Genomic DNA, 16,515 nt, shown 5'->3' with positions numbered 1-16,515 from the left:
GCTTTTGAAGACTCGGTTATGATATTATTCAATTCACATATAGGAGTAGCCTTGACCTTCGAGTTTAATGAAGTATAACTAACCTTTGAGGACATGAACTTTTCATCATGCTCACTCTTAATGACTATCGACTTTATCTTATAATAAGTGTATCGCTTAAATTCACTAGTGTTGTTCTGAACACATGAATACATCCATATCATCAAACAGACACGATCACGGTTGATCAACCTGGACACCTCTGATGTTATCACAGCAAACTTACAAAAGAAGATATCATTTGGATTCACAGTTTACGAGATTCACAAACCTTTTCTTCATCTGTAAGGCTTCGGATCCGCTAGTCTGCTGCATTCACTTTCATTTCATCTCGGGATGATCCTTTCTACGAGATGTATGCCACTGACAGACAGGATACTGCCTCCTTTATTGAGTTCGGTGGCTGAGAGGGATCTAAGGCACACGACTGATAATTGTATCTGATTCAACGTGAGTTCAGATGAGGCCTCTGTTAAGGTAACTAAATTCTCTTTTAAATCTCCGATTTATTGTAGCATTTGATCCATCACATTTTGGGATTTATTACATAAAGACTGATTATTATCGTATTGTATATTTTTGTTTTACCTCTTGATTAAGCGACACAAGTCCTGATACGTATAATATAGTGTGATATATAGTATACAGGTTCTATCATTCCCGACTCTGAATACACGCACGGGTCCTTCCATACATCGATGTGGAAAATGAATTGTGGTACCAGATGCAAGTGGAAGAGTTTGATGAAATGTATCCTATTCCAATGACATTTTGACCTTCAACACAATGTTGAACTCCAGTGGGGCTTTTCTAAGAGAAGCCTTGCAGAAGGGATATAACGAATCAGTTTTGCCATGTCAGAAGAATCTACATTAAGAAACACTCCCCGTTCAGCTTAATGTGTGTGTGTGAGTGTCAGTGAGTGTCTGGCTACACTGATCCTTTCAGGACGAAAACAGTCTCAACTCGATGAAATTTCAAGGTAAGGACAAGAAAGACATATGTTGATGCGGCGTCTGTGCCATAAGTCTCGAAAGGCTTTCATTACGTGCTATTACTCAAGAGATCCCTCCCTAACCCCGGGCGTCCAGTCTCTTGCTAAATAACCAACTCGTGTAACTTCTGTTGCCACTAAATAATAAATTCCTATCATCATCAGAAAGTTAACGGGCACGTTACTTCCCCCATCAGAAAGTTAGAGTGTGTATACTTTTACTTCCGAAGCTTTCAGCTTCGATCAGTGAACCCTGCCAATGAAATCGACTGAGAGGATCGCCAAAAATGTAATTAAGAAGATTTTTTTCTTCCTTTTTCTTTCTTCAAATTCACCAGAGAACAGCAATATGAACAAGGGGAGAGGTTTGTACACTCACTGATCCCATTACCCCGCCACAGGAAAGGGAATGCCACTACCCCAAAGAGCTTGTCCATCAGGATTGTACGCCCAGGTGAGGCCACGCAACAAATCGTCCAAGGTATTTATAAAAAGAAAAAGACTTTACAGATTTTTTTATACCAAAATAATTCCATAAAAAAATCAAATTCATTATGCAAATTATGTAGATTGCTATTGTATTATTCTCCTGTTAAAAAAAAAAAAGAACATGACCAAGGAAGGGGTATGTGTTATCTTGGGGGGAACGAAAAAGGCCAGCGAGATCCACTTCAAGGGATGGTTAGCCCCATGCAAATAGCCACCTTCGTCTGTCGCCTGGAGACTAAATGGCACCTCCGTCAACACCCATGTCCCACAGATCTTGGTCAAAATGAGCATGATTACCCTCTGTAATGATATACAGCACGGACATAGGTTTATAGTGAAGCCATGCAGCTTGTATATAGGATTATAGTGAAGCCATGTAGCTTGTATATAGAGTTATCGTGAAGCCATGTAGCTTGTATGTAGAGTTATAGTGAAGACAAATCTCTTGTATACAGCTTGCATATAGGGTTATAGTGAAACCATAGAGCATATACATTATATACATTATGGTAAAGTCATGAATTGACTAACAAATAATTCTCTTACCCCTACGTCATCATCTCACAATTCCTCAGCTCGTATCATCGCAACACATCCAGCTGACATGACTGCTGTTTTCTCAGAGGTGCCTCCGGCCCATTGGTGCCATGGTAACCATGTCCATGAAGCCATGTGTCATGTGTGTGTGTGTGTGTGTGGGTGGATGGGTGGGTGGGTGGGTGTTGTAAGATGTGAGTCCACGTTGCCATGTTCAAGCGTCCAAACAATGTATCATTATTAACCGTTATGCCCGTTTCATCGGAAACTATAGAATATGATGCAGACAACTATGTAATTTCCATTTTTCATTATGTTTTTCAAACATTACATTCCATATTGTTCACGTTTTCATAAAGCACTTCATTGTTGTTCTTCATATTATATAAATTTACTTGTAAGTCTACCGACAAGCTTCCTAGAGCTCTATATGAATATATCCTTGCGTATATATGTGTGTGGATATATACATAAGCATACATCTAGATATAGGTCCATATAACATGAAACAGGCCAAATGAGTTAAGCAAAACGTACATAAATACGCCCACAAAGCGGTTGATGACGAAACTAAATAAGTTACTCCCTACATTGGGATAAATCCTGATACTGAAACCTGCTCGTTAAGTTTCATCCCAGTGTCTGATGGTAATGACTAAACCATCAGAGCAGAGCGCTTTCACGGCCGACGAGGCTTTTGGTGTTAATCCTTGCTCATATCTGCCATAAGCGATCAACGCTAAGTGAATATCTAGCCCCATCATTTATCAGGAAATTTGCCCACTGTGGGCAAATAACTGTTCTCACAGAGGGATAAACTACGGGAGATAAGCGGCAAGCTGCCGGTCGTCCTGGGTACGGAATATCTGTTTGTCTAGATCTAATTACCCGCCTGTGGAGAGGATTAAAATCAATAGTCTTGGTAGTCAAACTGCTGTTGCGTTCAGGACCGATACGCTGGTCATGGAGACCAAATTACTGGTCTTTGCTGGGCCAATTGCTGGTTTAATGGGACACCTTGCCATGTGGAATAGGAAATAGCGGATTCTCTAAGGTCGAATGCACTCTCTGCGAAGAGCAATGCATTTTTCCTTTCTTAGTAGCGAACTGACAATGTTTTTCTCTACCATCATTTTCTCTCAGTCCGATTTGCTGTTAATCACATTTGAGGTTGGGAGGTGCCTGCTTGATTCTGCCTTCATAGCCAGCAGTGTACATATCCACACATGTTATTGCCGTGAACCTGGCACTTAAATCAAAAAGAATTTAGTTTACAAGTTCACAGGTACAACTACTTTTTCTCCTTCTCCTTCTTCCTCTTCTTCTTCTTCTTCTTCTTCATCTTCTTCCTCTTCTTCCTCTTCTTCTTCTTCGTCTTCTTTTCTCCTTTTTCTTCGTAGAATGAAGCAGGTCTCTCCACCTGCGTCAAGGTGTTACTCTTGCTCTAGTGGTGTGAGTGCTACACGCAAGGTTCCTCCTCCCCAGCCAGCACCGTCCTTCTGAGTAAGACTCTTTAAGGTGTTGAAGACTCAGAGTTTCGAGGACTCATACTTCGAGGTCTTCATATGTCGAGGACCTCAGGTGCCCCAATGCCTCGGGTGTCAAGGATGCAGCTACGCTCGAAATATTTCTTGAAGAACTGTTCACAGTGTTATGGTGGACACTCAGTGAAAGAAACACATAAAACCTAGATAATCACATTGCATGTGTGTGTGTGTGTGTGTGTGTGTGTGTGTGTGTGTGTGTGTGTGTGTGTGTGTGTGTGAAGAAGGGACAGCTGCTAAGATCTTTCCATTATAAAGACCTCATCTTCCTCAACGAATATAAAAACAACATTAACAAGTGTCGTAAACAATTTCCTGTCTAAAAGGTACCAGTTTCCTATATGATTTATGATGCAACCTTGTTTCACAGTTACTAGAAAATAGCTATATCATACCTTTTCTTGTCATAAAGATCTGGGTCAACTCATTAATGTATATTAGTGTGTGTAATATATATATATATATATATATATATATATATATATATATATATATATATATATATATATATATATATATATATATCATTCGATATCTCTTCGACTCATTGCTTCTCCACAAATTCGTCAAATTCCACACTTCATTTTTCTCTATCGCTCTTCTGCCTTCACTATCTCCTCCTCCTCTTCTCCCTCCTCCTCCAACCACCACCAAACCTTCAAACCCTCCAAGACTTCTCTTGGATCCACTGGTCGTCTGGGAAGTCCATGGTCTCGCCCTCTACTCACATTATACCCCATCATTGGACTTAATTTCCAGAGTAATTATAGGACGATAACGACGGTAAGAACATGAAGAAAAACGTAGGAAATTAGAGCAAAATCCTTGGGTACGATGGAGGAGTGTTTAGGTCCTTAAAACCGCTGGCCCACATGGGGGTCTGGGTCCTCTCTACTCGCTGCTCTTATGCAGCGTGAAACTTAAAATGATTTCCATGTTTTATGTGATAAGGATCTCGGCTGGAATTCTGGCGTTGGTGTGAGAAGGGAGTGGCTGTGGTTACTGACGTGCAGACGAGAGGGTCAGGGGAGGCACCACAGCACGTCTATCAGACAAAGCTGTGGTAGGTCCTGACGTGCACGTCCTGCCGAGGGCAGATGTGGCGAGTGTAGACTGGGAGAACCAGCATGTCTTGAAGGCGTGTTGACGACCAGGCTACCCGACCAGGCACTTCCTGTTGGGTGATGATCTGCGGTGCGAAGGATTCAGCACGTCCTGACGATGCTCGCTGTGGCAGGCACAGACGTGTGGACTGGATGACCCATTACCAGGCCATCCATGAAGTGCAGGTTGGGGAGGTACTAACGTGGCGGTCAGGAGGGGACCCAACACGTCCTTTCTAAGCCGTAAGTGGTGCTTACTGACGCCCAGACTTCTTTATGGCCTGTGATGTGACCCTGTAACGTACCTGTGTTATTTCGGGGACCATCTATGTCGCCTTCCTTAGAACCTTCTCTGTTATACCTTTATTCCTTTTAGAACACTTGAGGTGCATGCTCAAATATAGGTCTCGTATTAAGCTGCAAAATATTCCACTTCCTTTACAGTTCTCCTAAAGTGGTGTTCTGGAGATAAGTTTGGTACCGTGTCGACCCCGGAGCTCCCCCCTTTCACACACACACATTTATGTAGTTTGTTTCCTGCCAGATTATAGTCGTATCTGAGCCTTCTTACACGGTGTACCATCTTCATTACTTTGCATTTGCTCTGGCTGAACTTTATCAACCAAGCATCCGACGCACTCCCAAGTTCGTCTAAGCTTCTTTATTAAGTGAGGCAGTGTTGGTCATTCCTTACGCCTCTCGTGACTCTGGCATCATCCGCAGACGTATGCAAGTATTGATCAAATCCGTCTGTTATTCTATTTATCTAGATCAGATGTAAAAGCAGTCTTAAGACTTGTGACACGCCACAGGTCTTCTGCATTTTTCCATTCAGATAATGTTAGATCCAATGAATAAGGTCCTCTTCTCCTCATCTTTGTAGTTTTGACTGAAAATCCAGCTTTTTTACAAATCTCTACCACATAACTGAGTTAAAAGACGCCTGATGAAGTCTACCCAAATATTTCTTTTATCGAAAACAGAGGTCAGTCTATCACAAAACTCTTAGAATTTTGTCGTACATAAGCTCTTCTCTCTAAAATCCATGTTGAATTTTACTTTGGAAGTTTCCCTTTGCAAATAAGGATTCATTTCTTCTTTTTTTACTTTTTCCTGCATTTAACGACCAAATTCATCAGAGATATTTCACTTCCTGATTATTTCTTTCTTTGAAAAGATTACTCTGGTCCTCCTACCGTATCTTATACATACTTCTCACTCTTCTGAACATTTCAAATGCTGGCTGGCTCTTGTGCCGCCTGTACTGACTTTATAGTACATCCTTATGTTCATTTCTCTGTGACGTATCTTATGAATCTATATATCTTTCCTGATCTTCTCTCTCTACCCACCCTGCCAGTGGGATCCATGGACTAACCCCTTCATTATAGATTTCACAGAAGTTTCTGTTGCGATGCTCTATATTCTGATTGGGGAATTCCATTCCCCAGTTTACGTTCTCATAGAAATGATCCAGCTCAGTATAGTTACCTAAATTGTATCTCCTCTGTGAATCTGATCTGCTCTTGGACTGTATTTCTTAATGAAATCTCTATCCACGTAATGAAACGTAAACATAACATCTCCAAGTGGGATGTTGTAGACGATATCCACTACATCTTTGCATCCAGCATTACCCTTTGAAAGTTTATGTTGTCTCTTATTGAGAGGGTCATTTCCCCTCCTTTGTCCTTTCTTTCCCTTCTTGCTTTAAGGAAATATTTAACTAGTCTTAATAACTGCCAAAATCTGGTTCAGTTCCCGTATTCGGCTTTTCATCATTACCTCTTTTCCATCTATCTCCGTGTGAGTGCTTATATGAAGATGGATCAGCACCTTAACTTTCATACCATCCCAGTTTTCTCTCTTGTTAGTGACCTGCTAATGCTTACCTCCTCAATGATCTTATAACCTTTTATCACTTGCTATATTGCTGTCATAATGTGGTTGAAATCTCATACTGATATCAGTACATATCAACAGAGATGTGTTACTCTATTCAGTCTGATGGACGCGCTGACGGAGGTCCATCATGACTATTCTAAAGCTGGATATAAGAATCTTACAAGCGCCCTTCCCTTAACTCCCCCTGTACAACATACATGGTAACGCAGCAGAGGAACGCCGTATGTAAATCTCGTCTACGATCAACAGGTCATGCAAGGTACGTTGGCGATGGCACTGGATAGAGTCTTAATGATACCATTACCTAGTCTGGCCCTGATGGCTATCTCGCCCACCGTCGTCCAAAACTGGCCCACGCTCCTCTTGCTTTGCTACATTAACTTTGCTTTTGTTAGTCGTCGGGAGTTAGCTTGGTTTTTCCTATCCTCTTCTCATTTCTCCTCAAATAGCGAAGGTTTTTTTTTTTTCTCTCACTCTCTCTCGTGTATATACTAAGCTGGTGGTGACATGTCTTAAGTGTTCCTGTGCAAAGTTTACGACGGATGCTGAGCCGATAGTGGGGGAAATGTTGCATGTGAGAATGAGTCGCGGATTCCTCACTTTTGTGAAGCAGTTTTGAAGCCTATCCTTTTTTCTTTTTTTTTTTCTCCAAGCTGTGAGGTAACGTCATCTGTATTTTTAGATGGAGTGAGTTCATGGGAAGGTCAGTGTGATGGCGTGTGAAGTGCATGTGGCTTTATTGGTATTTCTGTAATACGTCATCAGATAAAAAAAAAAAAAAAAGGATATCTGAGCATAGAAATGCGAACATAAAATCTCACTGCTGCAGCTGTAGCAAATAGCAGCAGAAACAACAACAGCAAACCATAGCAACAGCAGCCACAACAGCAGTAGCCGCTGTGGTAGCAAAGGCTGTAATGGTAATGTCCGCTGTACCATGTAATAACATTTCCACTTCTATAATTAACAGCATCATTCATCTCAAGATAAGTATAACATTGGTGTATTGTTAGGATCAAGAGCTCAGACGATTACTCATAGGAGTAATCACTGATCATTAATATCACAACAGAAGATTGGTCCGCAATTCTAACATGAAATCTATGTTCAGTCCTTTGTTAATCTCAGGAATTTTAACATTATCTTAATATGTTAGCTACATTTTGGCATATGTCTACGTACATATGATACTGAAATAATCACCTGTTAGAGACAATGAGACGGTATTCGATATGAATTTAGTTATACGGTCACACACACACACACACATAATTGTGTGTGTGTGTGTGTGTGTGTGTGTGTGTGTGTGTGTGTGTGTGTGTGTGTGTGTGTGTGTGTGTGTTGGATGAGAGTGAATGAAATTAAAGGAGCTGATGAGGACTGGTAAGATGTCTGGGATAGTGGTGACTGAGGTGGTGGCAGTATGTAGGTAATGTCATCTGACTGAGGAGAAGCACTGTGGGTTTAGGAATGGTAATGGATGGGGGGAATCAGGAGTTTGCTTGGAATGATTTGTGTGATAAATACTTGGAGAAATAGATGTATTTGTAAGTGACAGTAATGGATTGGGCGAAAGCGTGTGATAAGGTCGACAGAGATGGCATTTGTCCTGTGGAAGGAGTTACGAATTTTGGGTGTGGAAGAAACGCTACAAAATGATGATACTCTAATGAAATTGGATGTGGATCGTCATGAAATTTGGCAGCAGCGATTAGGCTAATATAGTGGTGCTTAAAAGCACGGAACATCCCTTTCAACGTCTCACTAATAAGCCCGTCCGCTTCGACAACACCAGGGGTTCAAGAATTCAGAAGTGAGGTCGATGAACACCCAGTTCCTCTCTAACAATGTCTGCCAGAGGTTCTTGTAGCAAATCTACTTAGTTTAACTTTTCCTTGTCTTCTTCTTATTATTCTTATTCTTTTTCTTCCTCCTCCTCCTCCGTCTCATCTCGACTTTCTCAGCTAAAGCATGAAAGCAGTGTATAAAACCAGGTCCTGAGGCCCTAGTCTTCAAAATATGTCTTACTATTTCCAACCTACTGAGATCAATTACACCTTTACCTGCCATTAAAGACATTCTAATGCTGTGGGCTAACGTAAACTACACTCGTACAATCAGATACCCCCGTGTTCAAGTACAGTTTCTCAAACCAGTCGAAGTGTCGCTTACCCGGCGAAGGCACTGACTGTTTGCCACGATGCTGCTGAGGTCCTTACCTGATGTCTCCAATCTGTTCAAGAAAACTTGATTTCAGGTCCTCGGGGCGTACCGTTACCTGAACTGCGATTTCTAGTGCACCTTTGATGCTAGACTCATAATATCAATCTTCTTACAATAAACACCTGAGCAATAAGGAACTACGATCTTCTATATTCGTAAAGACATTGATTATCACCCACCAAATACTGATTTATTACTTTGCTTTTGGCGAGAAGTGATTTTTAAGTAAAATCTGTTTAATTGTACCAGCATCCTGTTTGAGGCCAACGCTAGCATCATTATAGTTGCTAATCATATCTTTAGTGGATCAACTTTTTGTGCAACAAACCATCTCCTTTTATATCTTGACGATCATAACAGGTCTTCAGTAAAACAGCAAGCGCACGTAGACAAAGAAGTGCCTTAAATTTTCTACCATTCGTTACAGAATTCACTTAAACATGTGATGTGGGAGCCAGGAGCAGCAGCAGTAGCAGCAGCAGCAGCAGCAGCAGCAGCAGCAGCAGTAACAGCAGCAGCAGTAGCCTGCCTGCTCGAAATAAACGAGACATATCCAAGCATCTTATTGGCTACTATGACCATCTCTACCAACCAATAGCAAAGCAAGAATTCTGAAGTTCGACGGGAGTTAGGAAGAGAGAGAGAGGAGAGAGAGAGAGAGAGAGAGAGAGAGAGAGAGAGAGAGAGAGAGAGAGAGAGAGAGAGAGTAAAAACATAGAAAAAAGGGAGAGTTACCAATCCGGCTCTAGTGTCTGTGTTCTTTGGATCATTTAGAAACGAACAGGACGATAATGAGGGACATGTGCTACCGGACGCCCTAAAACCTCAGAATAGAGATTGTAAAAACCTGTATCACTGGAAATACGACTCTTTATCATTACCCTTTTTTTTTCACCTATTTCTTCGGTACTGGGAGGAAGTTCCACACGAGTAGAATCTCATATCATGAACTTTCTCCTCCGTCATGCATTCATAATAGCTACACCATCGGTGAGGTTGTATCCTTGTCAATGGTCGAAAAGGAGTACATTGCCATCAAGGTATTTCTCACTCCAAAGGAGTACTTTGCCCCGCTACTGATTGTACCGAAGCACTGAAGATAAAGGTTATGTTGATGTAGGTAGTATGTTCTCGATTGTGTTGAAATGTTGGGATATGTCGATGGAAGGGGAAGTATGTTTTGTTAGTGTCACTAGTCATAATATGTTGAGTTATAATGGTGACACGGTGAGGATATGTTGGGTTATAATGGTGCCAGGGTGAGGATATGTTGGGTTTTAATGGTGGCAGGGTGAGGATATGTTGGGTTATGTCGCTCTCAGAGATAACCTGTGTTAGATCTCGTAGAATCCAGGGAACATTGTCTTCAGGATATCAATAATCCTGCAGTCAGTCACGCTGATCTGCGTTCGTTTTGGAAGCGGTTGTGAGTGAGTGTACACCTGCTATCTCATCAGTACAGCCTTTATGCCACATGTTACACAACATCCACACACACACACACACACAACACAACACACATCCACCTTAAGAGACCCATACCCTCACAGTCACACACAGGCCTGACCTGCTGCATCAGTACTGGAACGCCGAAAAAGGCGATCATCGACGAAAGCTTGCGTCAGCCTCGGTGCTGGCGAATCCTTTACACATATAATACAGCCTTTCTCCTCCCCACATGAAGAGCATTACTTCACTGATATATCCTCCCTCCCTCCCTCCTCCCTCTTCCCTCCAGAGCGGTTCGTGTGGGCGCCGACGTCATCGCCGGCGTCCAGCGGCGTGAGGAGTGCTCGTCAGGAGAGACCTGTGGTGAGGTCAGGACTTGCTTGGCCTTGCCCCTCCTGACGGGGGGGGATCGTGATAACGTTCTGTCTGATTACTCGGCTCCGACACACCTCCATCTCTCTCTTTATTTCATGGATGAAAATTCATTGACTATATTCGCTATTCCCTTTACGTTATAACGGTGTGGGGGTTTATCCGTACGATGCACAGTTTGCCCTTTCGTTATGAAACGCCTGCCAGATGTATTTACTCTCTAGTGAGGCACTTCTTGTCCTGAATTATGAGACTAGATTGAGTTTTTCTTACGTGTTTTTTTCTTTTAAGATCAATACTCGTCTGACCTTTCGGTGCAGGTGTGGACGATAATCAGCGTTACCCGAGCATAATGTAGTGGTGTTGATGGGATAAACCTGACGGCGATTTTTCTGTATTGGAGGGTTTAACGCCACTCCACACCTGTGGTATCGGCTTCTCACACACTTGAGCGATTGAATGAACGCTCATTTAGCGGTGAGAGACGAGGAGTTTTTCGTCCTTGGCAAAATCGAGTGGTAACAACACACTAGGTGCAGTTACACACAACAGGAGGCGCCAGCCAGTCCCCCCTTAACACCCCCCAACAAAGGTGTTGCCAAGAAATCAGTGTGTTTCCTCCTGGTGAAGGACGCTGCCAGAGTAGCCGTCGTCTGCGTTGTGCCGGGTACTCGGACGCCACCTGCTGTAGGTCGTCCTTCGTCGAACTCACGGTAATTGCAACTTCTGGCTGACGGATCGATATGCAAGTGATTCGGATTGAAACGAATCCGAGATCGGTCTTTCCCCCCCAGCCAATCACTAACCAAGAAACTGGTTCGATCTAATTTGGCTTCCAATTATGTGATATAATCTAAACTACCTACAGGTGTCTGAGTTCACGATACTTACATTGCCTCCCTTCTAATACCTGAGATTGTCGCTAATCAGGTGCTAACGCGAAGTGTTCCTTAAATTAGGTAATTTATGGACAGCGGTGTGGCGCTGTCGACCATAAATAACTGAAGAGGAAACCAACGAGCCGCGTATTGCCAGTAATTTGACTTCACGAATAGTTAATGAAGAAGGAAAATCATATATGCATATATACATGTATATACGTAAATACTTATAAAGGTAGTAGTAGTAGTAGTAGTTTTTGTTATCGTAGCATCATTACATATTATCAAAATCATTATCATCATCATTATTATGAAATGTTATTATCAGCATTATCGTTATCTAACTGTTTATCTAACCGTAGGGCCCCTTTATGTGTCTCTTGAAAATCTGGAGATGCGCTTCACGCAGGAGCAGGGTGCGGTGGGCTTCTTTGAGACGAGGAGGTCATCAACGACTCTGTAATCCTTCCCGTCCACAGCTTCATCGTAGATGGATGACCTCACCTCTCGCTCGTGGTGTTACTACTCGCAAGCGGAATCAGGTTGCAATATCGCTTAGTCTTTTCGAATCATTAAATTTACCTCAGGTATAAATCCCTCATACTCAACCAGAGGGAAGAAAAACAATCATCAAGTTCCCGTGTAGTTCAGGTACAATTATGAGGTTTGAAGTTCAGAACAAACAAAAAAAAAAGGATTATAAAGTTGTTGTGTAGGTTATACGACACGAGAGAATCCATCAAGGCGACTTTTTAATTCCAGTAGGTGGACAGTGAGGGATGGAACCCATGGGTCTTCGCCTCAACAGGTGCCGCTCTGACGGAATCATAATGTCCCATCATCACTAAGGTAATTGATAAGGATGCCTTCATTTGCTCAGGAGGTCTGCAGGTGTTTCAAGTTATGATCTCGGGTTTTGTTATAATCTTTCAGAGTCAAGGGAAAGGAATTTTGATTGAAATATATATATATATATATATATATATATATATATATATATATATATATATATATATTATATGTGTGTGTGTATGCGCTTTTATCCCGTTGCCACCGTAGGAGGCATGGGTCAACCAACATCCCCTCCAGAGGTTACCTATTTCGTGAATTCGTGCCTCAAGGAGGAAGATATAGACTCCAGAATACCATAGGGTATGTGGGACCCACCACTACCACTCTCTCAAGATGTATCGCTACGTATCTCCAACATGGCATACCCAGGTTATTTAAGAACCACCAACAAGAAATCAGCCGACCAGGACAGCAGACGGCAGACTTAACTAAGGTACTTTGACGTATCAATTGATGCTAATCGTCTCGAAAATACCGGAGGCCCACCTTACCCTACAACATGCGGGACAAGCTGGGTCTCTTTGACTCTTCGGTAAGCTATCAGTGACCAGAAATTCTACAACTGGAGGTTTCCACGTACAGTTAACCCAGGGTCACTACCGCGTCATCTTAGTAGCTGTTATTTATGCAGTCTAACTGATACCTACCATCAAGGGTAGGTATTGTTCCTCGAAAGAAAATAAGAACTTTATAGAAAAATACGTAAATGTTACCAATATTGACTTCTTTCTGTTGGAAAGTAAGCCAATGCCATTCTTATGTCCTAATCCTCTGAGCATTACAGAGTCACAATCAGACGAAGATAATTACATGCCAATTGAAAAGATTTATAGCAAGAACTCGTTTCTCGAATTGATATTACCCGAACAATATGAAGCTGTCTCAAAAACTTGCTCACATCAGTTTGAGCAAGTATGTGGTGAAGATACTTGCACTTAGGTCTTCTCTATAAATGCGGCAATTTTCTGTGTCACTACCGAGAAGAGACGCTCAGAGATCAAAACCTCTGTTAGGCAAAAGGATCACAAGATTAAGGAAATACTCTGTCCAAATCCAGTGCGCTTAAATGTATCCATATGAACCAAATTAGTGACTCGTGAAGATAGAGAACATGTGAGTGAATGTGAAAGTCATCAATCCTCGGTTAATCATTATTATCAGTTATGACATAAAAGTAAAATTGATTTTTGTTAAGATATAAGTAACTATATAAAGCAGTGATAATACGTTACTTTAGATCTTGAATATAAGGTGGAAATAAAAAAAAGACTTCTCTGTTTCGGCATGTAGGTATTTCATATTTCTAAGTTCACTTGATATATTTCCTTGAATCCAGAGTAACCATTTAAAACTCGGATAAAAGAAAATCCTTTGAAGAAAGTACTCGAGAAAATGAAGTCATGTTGCCGAATGAGACACGTCTCGCCTCTCACGAGAGTGTAAGCTAATAGACGCATTGCGATTCGTTAAAATGCCTTTTCTAACAAATTAGCGTTCATGATGTTGGTTCATATGCTAATAATGTGATTTACCCACATTACCCTATTGTTATCCCAATAAGAACTCAAGGCTGACCTAATGTACCTCATCGCGTTCATTTAAGCCATTTTCTTTCTTTTTTCTTCTGTTACATTGTTTATTTTGACAGCCAGCAATGTCGATGTGGGTTCTTATTGAGGTGGAGTCAAAGTAATTGAGTTTGTTTAAGCAATCTATGATAATAAAGCCTCGTGTGCATGTTGCTACCACGTCAAAAAGACCAAGTTTTTTCTGAATCATTTTATAGAGATATTTTGATAAGATATGCGGAGATTATTGTGATAGAAAGCTACATAACGACAAAACTATTAATGTTTTGTTACGTTTGATAATTAGATTTAAAAATTAATGCGATTCAGAAACATGAAGATGTGTTTTCAGGTGTCTGCGTGTCAACACTACAAGAATCTCCTTAAATCTTTCATGTTTATGCTTATTTTATCATCTTTCACGAGTGAGACAATGAGTATAACTCCACAACTCATTATAAAAAGATTACAATCAATTTATGAATACACGCAAGGCTGTAAGATATTAGCACATCCTTGTCTGTGATAAAAGCGTAAGTCCCACCCATTAAACTGAATGGTAAGGAAAGAAAACAAAAGAAATGACAATTGCAGGCGGATCTTAAAGACATGCAGAAGTATCCAAGTGTCCTATAGTGTGTTACCTGAAAACGAATAACTGTAGGACCTACACGAAGGGGGAGGAACACGTAACGCTGACTGCTTCTTCAGGATTAATTTTGACACTCCAGTAGACGTTTGCATTAGTCCAGCAACGCTGGGATATGAGAGATCCCGGCCCAAGGATCGAATTAATGATTTGATTATATACTAATTAGCTGCATTAGATTATTGCGTCTGACATATCTATGACCCCGAGAAAGTACTTGGTTTTTTCTGTGTGTGTGTGTGTGTGTGTGTGTGTGTGTGTGTGTGTGTGTGTGTCTGTGTGTGTTCAAGGCATAAACAAGGGGTGCGTGAGGGACATGCAGAGTGTGAGGGCATGGACGATATAAAGCAAGAGAGGAGGTTTAGGGTATGTTTGGGTGCGTTGAGACATAAACAAGAGAGGCGCTGGTAGCGTGTGTGTGTGTGTGTGTGTGTGTGTGTGTGTGTGTTGGTGGGTGGGTGCGCTAAGGCATAAACCAGAGGCATGTGTGGAGCGGGTGGGTTTAAGGCATATACAAGAAGTGTGTATTGCGGAGGAAGTGCATGCTGCACATAAACAAGCGACGCGGTACGTGTAATTAAACGTTGCGCAGTGATGGCTCAAAGCAGGGTGGATCTCCCTGATACTATCAAGACAAATTAGAGAGAGCGAGGAAAAAAAAAAAGGAAGAGGGTCATAGTTGCGAAGTGCCTGGGTACGACTTCTCGCCTCGAATGGTACTAGATACAGATACACACCCGGGAATGTGATTAAAGGTACATCAAGAAATACTATGTTTATCTACACACAAAACACACTTTATATATATATATATATATATATATATATATATATATATATATATATATATATATATATATATGTGTGTGTGTGTGTGTGTGTGTGTGTGTGTGTGTGTGTGTATGTTGATTAGGGTCAAGCCTGGAAAAATAGTAAAGGACGAAAATTACGTCGTATTTAATCTTATAGAGCATAAGAAAACGAATACTGCATCACAGGGGATGAGTTGTGAGCTGACTGTATGTGTGTAAGGATGATTTAGGTGACTGTTTGTGTTGCCATGATGTACAGGTCACCGTGTATTTACTCACTGTAGTCGTGGAGGCGGTGTCTCATCTTCTCCATTTCTAGAGATGCGAGCTGGGAGGGAGTTGAAACGCGTCTCGCCAACTGTAGGTTTGTCTTCATAATCAATCCTTCACCTCTACAGCTGCAGGCAAGGCAGGGATACAACTCCTGGCAGCTGTTTATCATCTCTCTAACCAGTCCTTCACCTCTTAGACTGCAAGCGAAGTAGTGATACATGTCCGGCCAACTGTGTATTATCTCTCTAATCGTTGCTTCGTGTCTAAGAACTGCAAGAAAGGCGGTGATGTACATCCTGCCAGCTGCGTATTAACTACTTGATCATTCCTTCATTTCTAGAGCTGCAAGCAAGGCTTTATTATATGTCCAACCAACAGTATATCATTTTTTTAAAATCATTTCTTATCTCTTAAATAGTCCCTAATTTTGTGATTCCCTTGATTGCCTGTTTACGACCGGATCACAAACGTTTAAAACGTATATTCCCTCATTCTTAAGCAGATCAAATCTTAATTAGGCTATGTAAATACAGAATCAAGAATGCTTGAATTTTCTCGCGTTCATATTAACCTGATGATGTCTAGGAGCTGTTTTCCTTGTATCTGGCTGCCAGATATTCTTTGCATGATTCAACAGCCAACGTTGTTTCCTGTGTCATCAAGCTAAGTAGGGCCCAACAGCCATCGATTCTCTATGCTCCAAGTCTTTTTTGTGGTATTTGAATTACTTTATCTCAGTTAAGCTTTTCTTTGTTTGTGTAAGATTTCTATTTTTTTGAGGGGCCATATGTGCATTGAGAACGTGTCTGGTCTTAGAATTATCCT

The sequence above is a fragment of the Panulirus ornatus genome, chromosome 69, assembly GCF_036320965.1.
Source record: "Panulirus ornatus isolate Po-2019 chromosome 69, ASM3632096v1, whole genome shotgun sequence".
NCBI classification, from domain to species: domain Eukaryota; kingdom Metazoa; phylum Arthropoda; class Malacostraca; order Decapoda; family Palinuridae; genus Panulirus; species Panulirus ornatus.
Note: the sequence above shows the minus strand (reverse complement) of the source record.